The following is a 15,733-nucleotide window of genomic DNA, read 5'->3' as shown; positions in this document are numbered from 1 at the left end:
ACTGTATAAAAATATTTTTTCTACAGGTATTATATTAGCATGTTGACTCAGTAAAACAGTTTGATTCGTTAGTATTTTAATAACTTAAATATAAACCTTTCAATGAACATTTTGGAATCCTTTAAAAAACCAAGACTTTAACCGGCTTTAAACAATGGGCTGATGTACATGACTTTCATTACTCTGGCTTTAAAGTCGCCATATTTTCAAAAAAAATAAAGGGCTTAAACTTATTGCGCATGCTGGTCAGGTAAACACTCTTGTAAAGATTCATCACACTAGCTTAAATATTTTTTAAGACACGCGCGACTCAATATTGCATGTTCTAAAGATTATTCAGCGGTCATAACTCTGCATTTACTGGGTGCATCCACATACAACTACAGTAAAACTTTCCGGAGTTTATAAACCAGCAATATTTGGAAAAACGGGATTCATATGTAAACATGCTCATTTTTAATATAACTGCACATTGATAATGTAATTCGATGAAGGGGATTTCATTTCACACCAAAAACCTGTATGGAACGCAAGTTTTACTTGTTTTGAGATATGTGTGACTCTGTTTTGTGAAATGAGATCCCAGTCTTCACATTTGGGACGAATAGGATCCTATTTTCACGTGCGAAGAAATTGTTATGGAAACATTTTATCATACAGTGCCACACCATTTATCCCATTACCTGCAAACTTTATCAAAACTAACATTTCATATGCGATTTGTTTCACCTATGAACTACACTGAATTGAACCAAAATAGTTAAACCATAAACTAAATCATTAGTAACGACAATTACCTCGTCTATTTACTTTATCGAATACGCATTGTCTAAGTGATCATTAAATCAACATGTTTTCTGTTTAAAATGCAATTAGGATATCAATCATTTTGATTTCTTTAATTGAAATTCTTATTGAATTAGCTGAACTATTTGTTGATAAGTATACGCATTGCTATTGAACTGATCAGTTCATGTGGTGCATTCCTATTGCATAAAAATGCCCAACCTTTTTCTGTGGCGAAAATAAAATTTGTTGTGTGAATATTATGCTTTTTCAAAGGCATTATTATTTTCATACGTTACAGTTCTAAACCTAGGCGACCAAAGTTCTATTCCCTGCCTAGGTAAAAGGGTTGGGATGTGTCCGGTTTCCCCCATAACACAAGACCACACTATCATTAAAATATTGTTGTAGTAACTTATTTCACAATCGTTGTAAAATAAATACGTTAAAACTCAACAAAGAACTCTAAAAGGTACCGATAAATCGGAACCTAAAACGAGAACCAAGGGTAATCGACGACGATATGGCAATATATAAAATCTGTTGTAAAACATGTCTTTTTGGGGCATTTTTGGGAAGTGTTTAGCACCAACAGAAGGGAATATTCATCGCTAAAATAATTAGATTGTGAATCAGATTTCTAGGGTTATCTTGTAAACATTTTGATGTTTGCATCATTTTGAAGAAAAACCCTAAAACCAATCCCAAGAAATAGGTCAGATTGTCTGACCATAAAGATATCCTGGAAAAAAAAATCGTCTATTATTAATGGATAACTTCCTTGTTGAATTTTCAATGCGCAACAACTTTCGTTAAATAAGCTATATGAAAGTTGCTAACATTGCACGAGTTAACTACCTTTTGTTTAAAGACTAAAATGTACGATGTCACGTAACATATATTGAACAATGTATCAGTACTAATGATTTGTAGAACTGTAGAGTTAACTGTTAATAAACCGTACCTTACGGACATCACGGAACTAGAATGATATAAGGGTTGGCACATTATATGCAACTTAAGTCAATCTTATGGTTATACATCATTGATTTCAATTTCTGTATTGGTCCGTTATTTATTTGCTGAGTATAACATTGAAAACCGACCTAGGAACTAAAATCATATCAGGGTAAAAACGTTACACTGGCCGGGTGGCGCTACAATGGCTCATCATTATGAGGAAGGTTAACATATTCTAGACCCATCGTTAATTTCTCCCCTTATGTAATATATACTCTAGGTACTAATCAAACAAACTAGTATGATAAGATCTAGATACATCTCACCGATGTTATAATTATGTTGCACACTCCTGTACTCCTACACAAGGATCTAATTGAATAAAGTTAAAATAAGCGAATCATATGAACGTTCGTCTTTTTCTCTCAGTTGAGGACAGCAGCAAAAGGCAGAGCTTATGGATTTTAAAAATTTCAATATGAGATTGTGCATTATCAATCAGTGCATCAAGTTGATAGTATTAGTATTTTTTAATTAGTTCATACATTAAAGACGGTATTGCACGTTGATAACGACGCAAATGACCGATGCTGACCATATCTAGACGTTTTAATGAATAAGACAAGCTGAAGCTCGTCTGTTCTTCTCAGTTACTCACAGGAGCAACACTTGTTTATAAATATATGTTATCAGTGCTCGGATGTAAGTATAGTATATATTGTAATGTGTTCATGTACATAAGAAATGCATTTATTTTGAAAACAAAGTTAACGCCAGCAATACCTAGATGCGGCATGGGCAATAATCCAAGCCTGAAACACGGCTTGTCACATATTTTTTTAAAGCTGCTGATGATGAAGTAGGTCAGTGGAAGCGAGATGCAGGCGTATGTCACGAGGCCGGATACAACGGTGGCGGTGCAGAGTCGCTTGCGTGCGTCCACGGCTCCGATGTTTCTGAGAGTCATAATCTTCCCACAGACCTCTTCTAACTACCTAAAAGGAGTAGTGAAAATCATCTTGTGTCGTATCAAAGTATACTTCTTATTTAATATTTTTGCAGCTCTTAGAATAAGGTAGTCATTCAGAGCTAGAAATTGAATAATCATTTCTTTATCACATGAACACCATGATGTCTGTCATTAAGATGTAGATGCTGTTAAAGAAGTCGATCATTGGCTGACCCTCTTTCTCAGGTAGATGGAAAACCACAGAAACAGATTAACCCTCAAATGTAACTGGAGAAATATTTTACATCATTTGGTGATTACATCATTTGGTGATTAAAATTATATCTGCCTTGCTATAGTTTCATTGAACTAGCTTGGAAATATGTAAGGGGGAAGGGGGGGGGGTATACTAAAATGCAGCCTTATTGAGGACAGTAATGCCAAGTGCATCATTTATATTCAAGAGAAATGTTTCTGTTTGAAATCATTATAAAATGTAGCCTTACCAAGGACATAACTACCAAATATATCATCAGTATTCAAGATATATATTTCTGTTAGAAACCTTTGTAAAAATACAGTTTTACCGATGACTTTTAAGTCCAAATTGATCATTAGTATTTCAGAGTAAAAGAGGAGCTAACAAGAATGACAAAACAAATACCATAAAACCATCATTTTATGTTTCCAAATTGACAACTATGGAAGCCAATGTTATGGGCTTCGCAGTATATATGTACCGAGTTTCATTTGAATATCTTTCAGTTTTTGAAGTACGACCATGGTTAAAGTTTTTGCTCGATAACTCCGACGACAAAGGCTATCATAATACCTCAACTTCCTTGAAAAACATAGGTGCTAGACAAGAGCGCCGCGAAGCAAGCGCCAATACTCTTCTACTTATTTTAGTAGAACAAAGGCCATTACTCGACAATAATTACAGTCAAAGTATTGGGCCTTGATTTACATAAGTTTATTATCCAGCAGCATATATACAAATTGTCTTTTGAATATCTTTAAAAAGAATGGCCGAGGAAGCTCCAATTGTAGATGATTTACAATACAGGCTACATACTACTATTCTTACTTGCATCAAGGTAACCAGTCCACTAAGTCTCGATAACCTTTCCCTGTTTATTCCACAAAAGGAACATTCTTAGCTTATTTGTTAATATTAACAATTATAGAAACAAAACACAGGTTAATAAGGGAAACCTTTTCGCTTTTTATTATTATTTGTTTTATAAGTTTCCTCAAGTTAATGCATACTTTGATAAGATTTACCTTTTGCGTTTTATCTTTATTAAGAATTGTTGGAATAAGAGTGAGGTTTGTGCACATAAACTGGTTTAAACCCACAGTAAATTTACATTTTACTGACCGTTTCAATGCGGTACCTAACAGTTCTTGATAAACATACCAATTATTATATATATATATAGCATTTATGCACTGTGCTGTTTGCAGAGTTTTGTGCTGTTCTATGTTTCTTGTTTGTGATTTTGTGTTCTATGTCTTTTATAATAACCAACTGATCCTTATAGACAAACTACTATTAATACAATCTATACCGCAGAACCGTACCATACACTTAAATTCATTCTTTAAGGTTTTTTTTACAGCAACAAAATGTATATCTTCGATACAAACATACAGAGTTACATGTAAACAATTATTTCAAAATAAAAAAGGCAATCTAATGTACCTCATTGAAGATTAATTTGTTTTACACATTTCATGCACGGTATGTGTACGTCAAACAATTATCAGCTATAACCTCACTTTTAAAAACTCAAGATATGGTTAATTGACCTTATGACAGGATTTGATTGACAGGTCCTATCAGCCAATCAGAATGTAGCGCTGATAAGCCGTGTTGTTATCCGCCATTTTGTCCGTCAAACTGACCAGAGTCCGTCATATACATGCGCTGGCATTTCCTCGCCTTTTTAAGAATTATGGTAAAAAGGTGTTGTCATGGCACTTGTAATTCGGATACAAGGTAGCCAAGCCGACTAAAGATGGCGTGCAATTCGTTCCGTATTCGAAACCAGCGAGTAATTTGGAAAAATGCAAGCGCTGGATCAGACTCTGTGGAAGACCCCACCAACAGCTGAACTTGAAAATCTTGAAAGATCGATCAAAGGCGAAAACTCTATACGTCTGTACAAAAGTATTTTTCTGATCAAAACTACTTCTTTGCTTATAATGGGGTGGGGGATCAATCCGCTTAAACATTATTTAATACTGAATTGTCCGTGCATGATCTAAATTAGTGTTACTATTTTTAAACTATAAACATCGTACATTTATGTTTTTGCTTCTGTTGTCAAATCGGCATTAATGGCCATTTAATATCAGGTTCAACATGGACACAATTGATTTCATTCAAGATAGAGGTATTTTTGTTGATACCGTTATGTATGCTTATAAACTGCTTTGCTTTCAAAGTAAATCAGGAAACATCGTACAACTAAATTTTTGTCCGAACCATCGCATGCTTCCGAATCTCATCTCCTTTTATGGTTACTATGTAAACAATGGTTATTGTAGCTGTCATTTCGACACATTTCATAGGTTTATATTTTCATATCAGCACTTTGTCGACGGGAAACCCAATCAAGAAAACCCTGACCCTCAAACAGCTACTGTATTTGACCAGCTCACACCAGCTAGACCTCCTCCAAAACTCAGATTAATATCTGAGCCACCAAAAAAACAAACACAACAGAACGGTCTGAATCGCCAGGGTATTATTTTCTGTATAAATCAATTTATTTCACTGTACATATAAATCAATTATTAAGTTCATTAGAACTTGATTCTGCCAAATATGTGCTGTAAAGACTAGACTTATTATGAATAAAGAACAAGTCAAACATGTACATGATTTCAATGCTATTCTTATATCTGGTGCCATTTATGTAAATCTATAATATTTAATGATAGTTCATCCCATGTTCAGCTTTTGGATCACATGTACACTCGATTACCAGTATTCTTAAAGTTGCACTCTCACAGATTTCTGTTTTGACACTTTTTTGTCTCAGAATCGGCTTATTTTGGCATTCTTTAAATTAAGACCTAATATATAAATCACAAAGCAAACTTCTCCTAGCCAAAATATGATAAATACAATCGGATCTTGTGTAAGTTGTCAAAGCGATCAATCTGTGAAAGTGCAGCTTTAACAGTGAAAAATAACTTCTGTTAATACTATATAATTTAAAATATATTTGTCATTGCAATAAAGAGATGTTCACCTACAATACCATACATAAGCACCAAAGAAATATCAAAGTTTAAGTAATGTTTGCAAAAAACAATATATTTAATAAATCTGATATTAAATATGCAACAACTGGTGTTATACTCCAGAACTGAAGCTAACATCATAGAGGTACATCCTTCCAAGAATCCATCAAAACATCATGCTGAACAACTTCAATAACTCTCTTCAAAAGACCATACATTCCTGAAATAAATAAAAGATGCCAATATTCAAATAAATCAGTTATATGCATTGTTAAATATTTTAATACTAGCTGTAAATGCTACTGCCTTTGGTGTTTGCTTTCTACATGTATATCATAATGAAATACTGACAAGATAATAGCTAACTGTATGTTTTGTGGTTGTTGTATTTTCTGAAATAGTCCATTACTTTTGTACAGCAAAGTAAAACTAAATGTTGTAAAAAGCTTTAAAATAGGTCCTACCGATTATTTGTAAAACTTGTCATCACTGGTTTTCTCTTGCGGTTGACATTGCCTGGACTGGCATATATCATGTGTGTGTGTGTGTGTGGGGGGGGGGGGGTCTGGTCATATGCTATGTCCCCTGTGGCGGTAGGCTTGTTGAAGACTTCATTATATTCATCAATAAGAATACTTTAATGGTGGCAACGGTAAACAGCAGGAGGCCCTCCATCAGCCTTAACAGGTTAATGGGGGAATGGTAGTGTGTGTGGGTTAGAACCAGCTGCCCGGTCAGCTTAGTTGGTTAGAGCGCCGTGTTAGTGTTCCGGTGATTGTGAGTTCAAGCCCCACACCGGGGGCACTTTTCCTCCAGCCACTTTTACAGCCAGAGTGTGTGAACATGTTCAACAATTTTAAAAGAACAAAAATCAAAGCATGTGAGTGTTTAAGAAATGCAAAAGTTACAGATTGGTATCACCCACGATTGTAACTTGTCAACTATTACATTATTATTCATAAGGGGGAGTGTTCAGTCGCTGAGAACTGAACTTTTTTATGCATAACCCTAAGAAACCATTTCTGCTCATACTATAGAATACAAGGTTATATAGCTGGCATGTAACTGTCATTTAATGTCACTTCCGGGTTCCCCATTCGGGCCATTTATGATTTACTCATATTGTGCGATGATTTAATCTTTGTTTCAACAATACTGTAAGAATGACCGGTGTTATTAAAAGTTAAACTTACCCTTGTTTGCATTGACAGTATGCTTCACACACACAAGCTTTTCCTTTGTATCCATGTCAATGTTGACAACATAACGGTTATCCTTGGATAGTTGTTACCCCGTAAGTGTTAGATATCTTCATCCTCTAAAGATATATCGAGCCTTCCGATTCCTTTGACTACTATTTTTTCGCAGTGAAATGTCACATTTATGATAAATTGTCAGGAATATCGGAAAGTGAAACGACGCGAGACGCCATTGCTTCCTTGTTTGTTTGACTGACATAGGCAGAGTTCGCTCCCTTGATATCAGGAGGTGTGGCTTAGAAACCGCTGTCGTAAGGTCAATTGTAACCAAATGTATTTACTTAAAAAACATTTAAAACATACTTATAAATAACGCCAAGTGTACGTTACCCGCTTGATACGGTGGCCCGAATTTTAGTTATAGCCTAGACAAATGTCAAATGTTAGAATGCCGGAAAGATAATGGTCACTTTCTCCATGCCGTGGAACTCACGCAGACTCTTATTCTGGCAAAAGTTGTCTGCGGGCATCCTGAATTGTTCGAGGGAATTCACGGGAAATACAAATGTTTGTATGCCCAACTTTATATGCCTGATCTATGTCAGAGAATGTACATAATAAGGATATTGATGTGTCGCGCGCATTGTCAACATTTGATGTTATATAACGTCCAATGAGTATGTCATCACTGACATGAAATGTATCCTCTGAAAATCCCAAGTGGTTGCGTAAGACGCACAAGACAGCATGATGAGGAGTTTGGCTTCAGCCTCGATAACACCGGAGAATATTCCGTTCCTTCCCCTTATCCAGGCCTCAAACTCAACATGTTTATACCCTAATACTACAAGTCGTTTATTGACGACCAGAAGATGTGCATTGCTATTGGCGATAAATTCCAGTGACAACTGTTTGCATTCAAAGAGTCAAACTCAACTTTGGGGCATACCGGCATACCTCAACAACTATATTGCACTAACCTATATATATTGCTATTATATCTACTGCTTGCCATAATTCAGCAGTAGTGAATATTCGCAAAAATAATCTTGAAATTAGCTAATAATCTGAAACTCTGGATACCCTCTTATTATCCATACAATGAATATGTGTGTTTGTGAACGATCTCTTTTCTAATACGCATAACTTTTTAGCTGTTTAAATTGAAATACTCAAAGAGTGTCTACCGTTACGATGCATAAACGTATTGGTGCTGGAAAGTAATCAAACTTCAATTTGTGTTAGTGTTAATCTATACATTCGACATCGTTTTTTTTAAAGCAAAAACTGCAAAAATGAAATGTTTGCACGCTTTAATGAACCATACATAATTTAAAACGAATATCAAATAAAACAAATGCACATTTTGAGATATTATTCAGATATAAGTATAAAGCGAAATAAAAATTAAAATGTTTTAAACATGAGTTTATTAGCTAACGTTTTAGTGCTATATTAAAATAATACAGTGAAAATAACAGGGACAAGCCCAGTAGTCAAGAAATGATTTGTTAAATAAACCTTGTTTAGATGCACATGGTAAGGGCCTGAACGACAATGAACAAAGGACACACACGTGTAAACACCACATACATAAATACAAATACCACAAACTGACCGCACAAGAATGAAAAATAAACCATCAATAAAAAAGAACAGATAACAGATAGATACGAACATACAATATTGATTAACATGGATGTAGTTTTTGCTTTCAATATGGGATATATTATCATTGTTATTGTATCCGCTGATATGAATTATTTTCCCCCATGAATATTGGCGTTAGTGTATTTCATTCCAGGTCTTCAAAACAACCATCAGCAATAGCATTTTTTATATTGCGCACACATTGTATTTGTGCCAGTAAAGACGTATTTCCTTGAGTTCGGTTATCTTAATGAAGGTTCATCATCGCTGTCGTTATGATCAAAATCAGGCTCGTGCAAATAATCAGGCGGCGGCTCATCAGATTCTACCTCTTCCCCCAAATCATGCTCAAACTCTTTCATTTGTTTTTGAAAGTCATGGGTGTTGATGTTCTCCGCTTTGTTTTATGTTGCGGAACCATAAATGTCCTTGACTCTTGTTTACTTTATGAAGGAGATGCGTATCATCATTAGTTTTATTATAGCCGTCGTTATGATACGCAGCAAGCTTATTTTTATAATCAGGCGGCGGCTTATCTGATTTTTAACCTTTCCCATGCCCTTTCATGTGTTCTTCAAATTATTGCGCTTTAGTCTTTGTTCGTTTTAAACAGCGGCACCCAAACACCTCAGTGCTTGAAATAATATGGCAGAAAGTTTTCCATCGATAAAAAAGCATAAAGATGAATTGGATCAAAAGTAAAATTGCAAAAATTGACAGAAACATTATTGATAATGATTCATATAACCTTTCTTTGCTTACTTGTAATTGCAACAGTGCTAATGCTAGCATTAAGTTCAACATAAAGAAACCGTACACACAGTTGTTCCTTAACGCCATTAATTCACGATTAAATTTTTCTTGAAGTTTCCTGTTGCTTTCTAGTGGTTTCAAATACTTGTTTATATATTTTGTCCAAAATTCCTCTTCAGCTTCTCGAGCTGAATTGTTTCAAAGTTTTGTTTTGAGTCTGTTAATTGTACCTTTATCCAGTAGCTATCGTCCTCATGATCTATTTTTTCCTCACCTTGTTCGCATTGTTGTCTCTCAATATCGTCCGAAGTTGAACCTTTGGAGTTGATTTTAGCGAGTTTTGCCTGCAGGATATGTCGAACTAGAGTAAAAAGCAAACGCACAAACGATTTCTTTCCACTTTTTACTTCAGACTGAGTTGATTGTGATTTGGATTCTCGAATACCCCAACTGATGTCATGTAGATTGCACACGTAAAACACTGTCAGAAAAATAAATGTAGAAGGCACAGAAACGAAATAAAGCAAGCCAGGAAACAAGCATGTGAACTCTTTAGGGTGAAGCAACGCAGATATCAGTAATACTAGACCGATAGATATGAGGAAGATCACGGTAGGAGAAAGAACTGTCTCGTTTGTGATGTTTACCATTGTGCCGATTGTAACAATAACCATTACAAGTGAATATGCTGTGCTTAGTATTGCGGCTACATTGAGTTGCTTTTTCTGAGACACTGTCAGGCATAACACTGCGAACAAAACTACCGGAGTCACGGCTACGAAAAAGGCATACCATGGCGTTAAACCTAATACCGTACTGAATGACCCTGCTATCATAAGAATGACAGTTCCAGGAGCTAACACACTTGTTATAACTAGCACCAATTGATAAAGCATGAACAAATGGTTGATTTCTCTGTTGTTTTGGACTAGTTGTTTCCAAGAAAGGACCAAGTCCATCATTTGCCATTGTTGATGGTGACCAGCGCCGTCTTTGAACAAAAAAATCCCAAAAGTTTTCTGGTGCAAACGTTTTTGCATCTGAGGCTGCGCAGTAGTCTATCTTGTATCCTCGTTTAAGGAGCAGGGTGCAAAGCCATCTGTCCTCGCCTTGTTCAAACTGCACAAGGTGAATTCCTTCCGTTGGCTCTTTGGTGTACGTTTTCAAGACGTTATCGTCAACTAGGGCAGATGCTCGAAATAAAGAAAAGCATCCAGGACAACAGAGCACAGAACCAAAGATATGTTCGCTTGCTTTTTGAAGCCAGTGTCCGACTGCATATTCGAATTGTTGGTACCAGACCATTGGACCTTAAGTGAATAATTGTTAGATGTGAATAAAGATAAATAATGAAAAAACATAAAGTTATTGACAAAATGCATATCATTTTATCAAAAAAAAAGAGTTAAATGCTCATAGAACTACCTGATCCTATGGGGTGAATTCTACCACAAACTGCTCCGACACGGCTGTTCATCTTCATTCGATCCATCATTCGTAGGACTGACTCCGGCTCAAAGTCTACATCACCGTCAAGGGTTAAAATGAATGTGTTCTTCAGCTGTACAGTAAATCAATTTTATTATAAAACACGTCATAAATGAAATAATAGTACACACATATATAGTAAGCAAATGTTTTACTAAATTCATTTGATAAATTTATATAAATGAAATCCCAAATGGCTGATAATCATTAAAATAACTTGCCATGTCTTTAAACTTTATTGGATAGGCCTTCCTCATTTTGTACACCAGACAATAGTACATATACATCACCTATATTGGAAAAGAAAACGTTAAATAAAAATAAATTAGAAGACAGTATGAAATAAAAGTGATAAAATGCAGGTTGTTTAACTTAAATGATATAATGACGAAAGTAGATATTAAGGTCATGGTATTTTGATACATGTTGATACAGCCCGACTACTATTACAATGACGTATTAAAGTAATGCAAACTAAAGGGACAAGCCAATTTACCATTTACCGTGCATGCTCTCGTGATAACATACCGATCCAACGACATATGAGACACAAACGAACTATCAAGACATAAACAACGCGCGCGCACACACACACGCACGCGCACGCGCACGCACACACACCACACACACAACACACACACACACACACACCAACTCATCATCGATATACAATTCATGTTTTAAAAGGCTTTCTGTAATTGTTCATATAAATATTTTACCTGAGACCAACGTTTTCTGGCCCTTATCTTTTTCTTATCCTTCAAATGCAACGTCATTTGTGTTCCTCCTGGGAGTTTAAGAATAAGTTTTCCGCCATAAGGTGTCTGTACCACTTTTTTCATCAATGAACTGCTCCTTAAAATTCAAATACATATGATTTACTTCGCTGTGATACGGTTGCTCAAGGTAAACCGAAGTTTTAAATTTTCTTATGGAACATTCAAACACATTTTAACAGCATTCCGTTATGAATTTGATTTGTTTGCAAACTTACAAATACATTTACCGATAATTTATAGTTTGTGCAACTAAATACACCTCTACACTATTTTACTACGGGAATAAAGCTTACTACATACCCAACGGCCTTTTGCAAACATGGCATAAACTGGAGCATATATTCATTAACCTCTCGACCGTTTTTTGTTGAGCAAAATGCGTCGTCAAATACTATTTGCACTGAAATATAGAAGATTTTACTTCAATATCTTTAGACATTGCTTATTGTTTTACCAGATGTTAATTGACATATGTTTGGTTTGAAACTAAAACATGCATAACATACTCTGCTTAGTGTACTTACCTTCAACTTCAATTTTATCAGGGTCTTGTGTTTTCTTTTCAGTGTCTTGTTTTCCATCACCTTCTTCGTTGTCGGCTTCACCTCGAGTAAATAAGTGCAAATCTAATCTGAAAAAATGTGATAAGAAAATTAGATGGAATTCATACTTCGAATTAAAATGTATGCACACTATTATTCGCGGCATAAGGTATTAACAGGCAATTAAAAAGTATTGTTCACTGGTGTAATTTCTTAATGAAAGATATATAAATATCTTTAAAAATAGTTTTACAATTTTCATCACTTTCTCAAACGTAAAACATGAAAAACAGCATGCTGTGTTATTGATGTAACGCAACGATATTACCTCAAAGAAGCAGTAAAATTTCCAGAGTCGAGTTTCTTATTTTCATAAGCTATAATACAATGAACAATACAGGGACGAGCAAGACATTTATAAACCTGCAAATAGACTTTAGTAGCTGACACATTTCTTTACAGGTTTCGTGCCACATTGTTACGCAGATGATGACTTTCGGAATGTCATCCCTCTGTTGTATCCTGTCCGTATGGAGCTCTCCAATTTCATGGTCATTTCTCCTTCGCAGGAGCATGTTCAAATCGGGGAAGATGAAATCGAAAATACAACCAGAAAAAAACCTATCAACGTAAAAACGTAAAATTCGACAGTCTCATTAACACATTCAAACTTTTTATACATTAATTTGCTAGATGAATTTAATTTCCATATTAGAACTCTATTTTATAAACCGTGAACATAATCTGACTTCGGATAGCTTTAGATGTAGATATATCATATTGCTTATCATATTTTCTGACATAAGTCTTTAAAATGTTACTATAACTAAATCCCCTGTTATTGTACCTTTCCTGTTTTGCCATTCGCTCGACCCGAGGAACCCAGATGTACCACGTTAACGTGATTACAGCAATCCAAGCCAAAGCACCACTCGTTATGAAAAACTGATAGTCTACAGGCAAAGAACATGTCAAATCAGTTCCGACTATGTACTGGATACTTTCAAGAAAGTTATTGCAGGAAAGTCTTACAACAGCAATTGTGGATAACGGCGGGGTAAGAATGAGTGGCAAGGCAAATGAAAATTGCTGCATTGACAATCGACAAGCCAACAAAGCCGATTGAGAAATCACAAGTGAACATGCCATCATTCTACTTCAAACTTAACGCGGAAATAAAACTTCATTAAGTGGTTAAAAATGAAATGGTTCGTCGATATCAATGTCCCGTCATGTGGTTGCACTGGAGTCGAAACTGTTGAATTAGACGAAATGTTTCCATTCAGTGTGAATTTCTCGTTTGTCAGAAATGTTTCAGTTGCAAGATTGTTTTTGTTGGTGATTGTTTCAATCAGTTTCATGTCTAAATTCAGCACTATCAAAATAATAAACATTAAGCATGTTAACCAACGAACAGATAATCGTATAAATTCTTGTTTATTTTCGGCATTGTACTGTTTCTCTTTTATTTTAGATTCGCTTGTCTCCGAGTCTTGGGAGTTCAATTCCCCTGCTGTTTGTTGTGTAGCATATGCAGCTCTACTTCTAAAGCAAAGGAAATTATCCAAATAGCATAATGACTTCAATATCAAAAAAGTTGGCAACGCCCATTTTAGATGCGGGTCGCTATCAAAAGGAATCAACCACTTCATGAATACTAAAACACTCCCTGCCAGTGCCAAAACCGGGAAACCAGCTACACAAAGTTTGAGGAAAGAACTCTTTCTGATGCGACTCTTTTGTTTAAGCCGACAAATTAAAGTCACGAACTGGCAGATGCTTGGAATAATTGGTAGAGTTGTTAGAACTAAACATGCCCTCAAACTGTCCAGTAATGGAAGCGCATAGATAATCAAATAGACCTCTCCAATAGTGCTCACGGCCTGCAGGATAGCTGTCTAAAATGGTCAATAAAACATGTACTTGAATGTCTAAATGAATTTTAACTGCATATTTAAATGTATTATTATCATTTAATTGCATGTACTTGTTTATATATTAAGCTTTAACAAACTGACAAATAATATACATGTAATACAATCGTCATATCTATTCATTTAAATTATTTAAATCATAACAGCAGAACAATCGATTTAGGGAGGATGACTTACCGCTATGTGACGTTTTGTCCATTTAGTCTTCTGACCTTGGAAGACAACTCTCCAAAGAATTATAAGAGATGTCAAGAATTCAAAAAATGCAATGCACACGAGAATTGAAATTGCTCGATTCTTCTTGTCTTCAATTTTAGACTAAAAAGGAACTTTAATCTTATGGATTTGATACCTAATTTTCAAACCTTTTATGTAAACAAATCTGAACTGAAAGAAGGAAGTCGTTGGTTTATTATACCCCAACAATAGTATCATTTTACATTAATTTGCATACTGGTCTACGCAAAATTTGTATACGTATCTATATGATAATATCATGTATGACTACTTGTGGACATTTTATACTTTTGCAGAACTGATATTTGTCAGTCGTTGATTTTTCAACAAACTGTAACACCAAACACATATTTGAAATAGTTTAATTTAATATTCTGTTTATAACTGCTAAATCCTTTATGGTATAAATAATAAAAATATGATTTCATATCAAATGTTTTTAAAAACTTCTAGCAAATGAGCAAATTTAATTGCAACAAATGAGGTGAGTTTTACCTGTGATAGGTTGTTAAGAAGGGTCAAGAAGTAAAGCTTGTGCAGTATGCCGCATGAAAGCAGCAATAGCGCCAAAACAAAAAAGAAAACAACTCTGCATATTTTCAAAAATGTGTCACCGCATTTTGAGGACTTGTTTTCCTTTTCCTTAGTTTCTGTGGGAAAGTCCCTGAAAAAATGAAGATGAAAGGGCTTTAAAATGATAATAAACTCATTTTATCACCGGTATAATGTTGTCAAGTTTTGACTACTGGGTTTGTCCCTTAAGTTTTCATCGAATTATATCACTTATGTATATAATTTTCCAATATGGAAAAATGCACTACAATAGTTTTCTTTTCTCTTGCAAGTGATCTTACTCTTCATTGGGGTCCATGACAGCCGATTCGCTCTCTTGACGCGGGCTGACCTCTTCGTCCATCTTTCTCCGCGTGCTCTGCGGTGTGGACTGGCCAGAAGGTGCCTACCCCAGTCGTTGCTTTTTTCCCACTCTCAATTTCGGCAAGAACAGCTTAAAAGAAGTTATCTTTTAGACATATCTTTTTAAATCCATTTCCATATTTGTTACTGCGATCACAAAACTAACCGTGATTGGGAGCTGTATGTTTTAGATTCAAACAGAAAAGACCAGAACAGTACAGACATTTTATTTAGACTTGTACAACTTACATAGTTAATAATACATACATTGCTCATATATGCATAT

General features: G+C 35.1%; 1 pseudogene; it reads right to left on the bottom strand.

Annotated features, from left to right (window-relative positions):
* Positions 1-9,701: 9,701 nt before the first annotated feature.
* Positions 9,702-15,505, bottom strand: LOC128235880 (chitin synthase chs-2-like; annotated as a pseudogene).
* Positions 15,506-15,733: the final 228 nt, after the last annotated feature.

This window comes from Mya arenaria, chromosome 5, assembly GCF_026914265.1.
Source record: "Mya arenaria isolate MELC-2E11 chromosome 5, ASM2691426v1".
NCBI lineage: Eukaryota > Metazoa > Mollusca > Bivalvia > Myida > Myidae > Mya > Mya arenaria.
The sequence above is the reverse complement of the archived record's forward strand: the minus strand, read 5'-3'. Positions and strand labels throughout refer to the sequence as shown.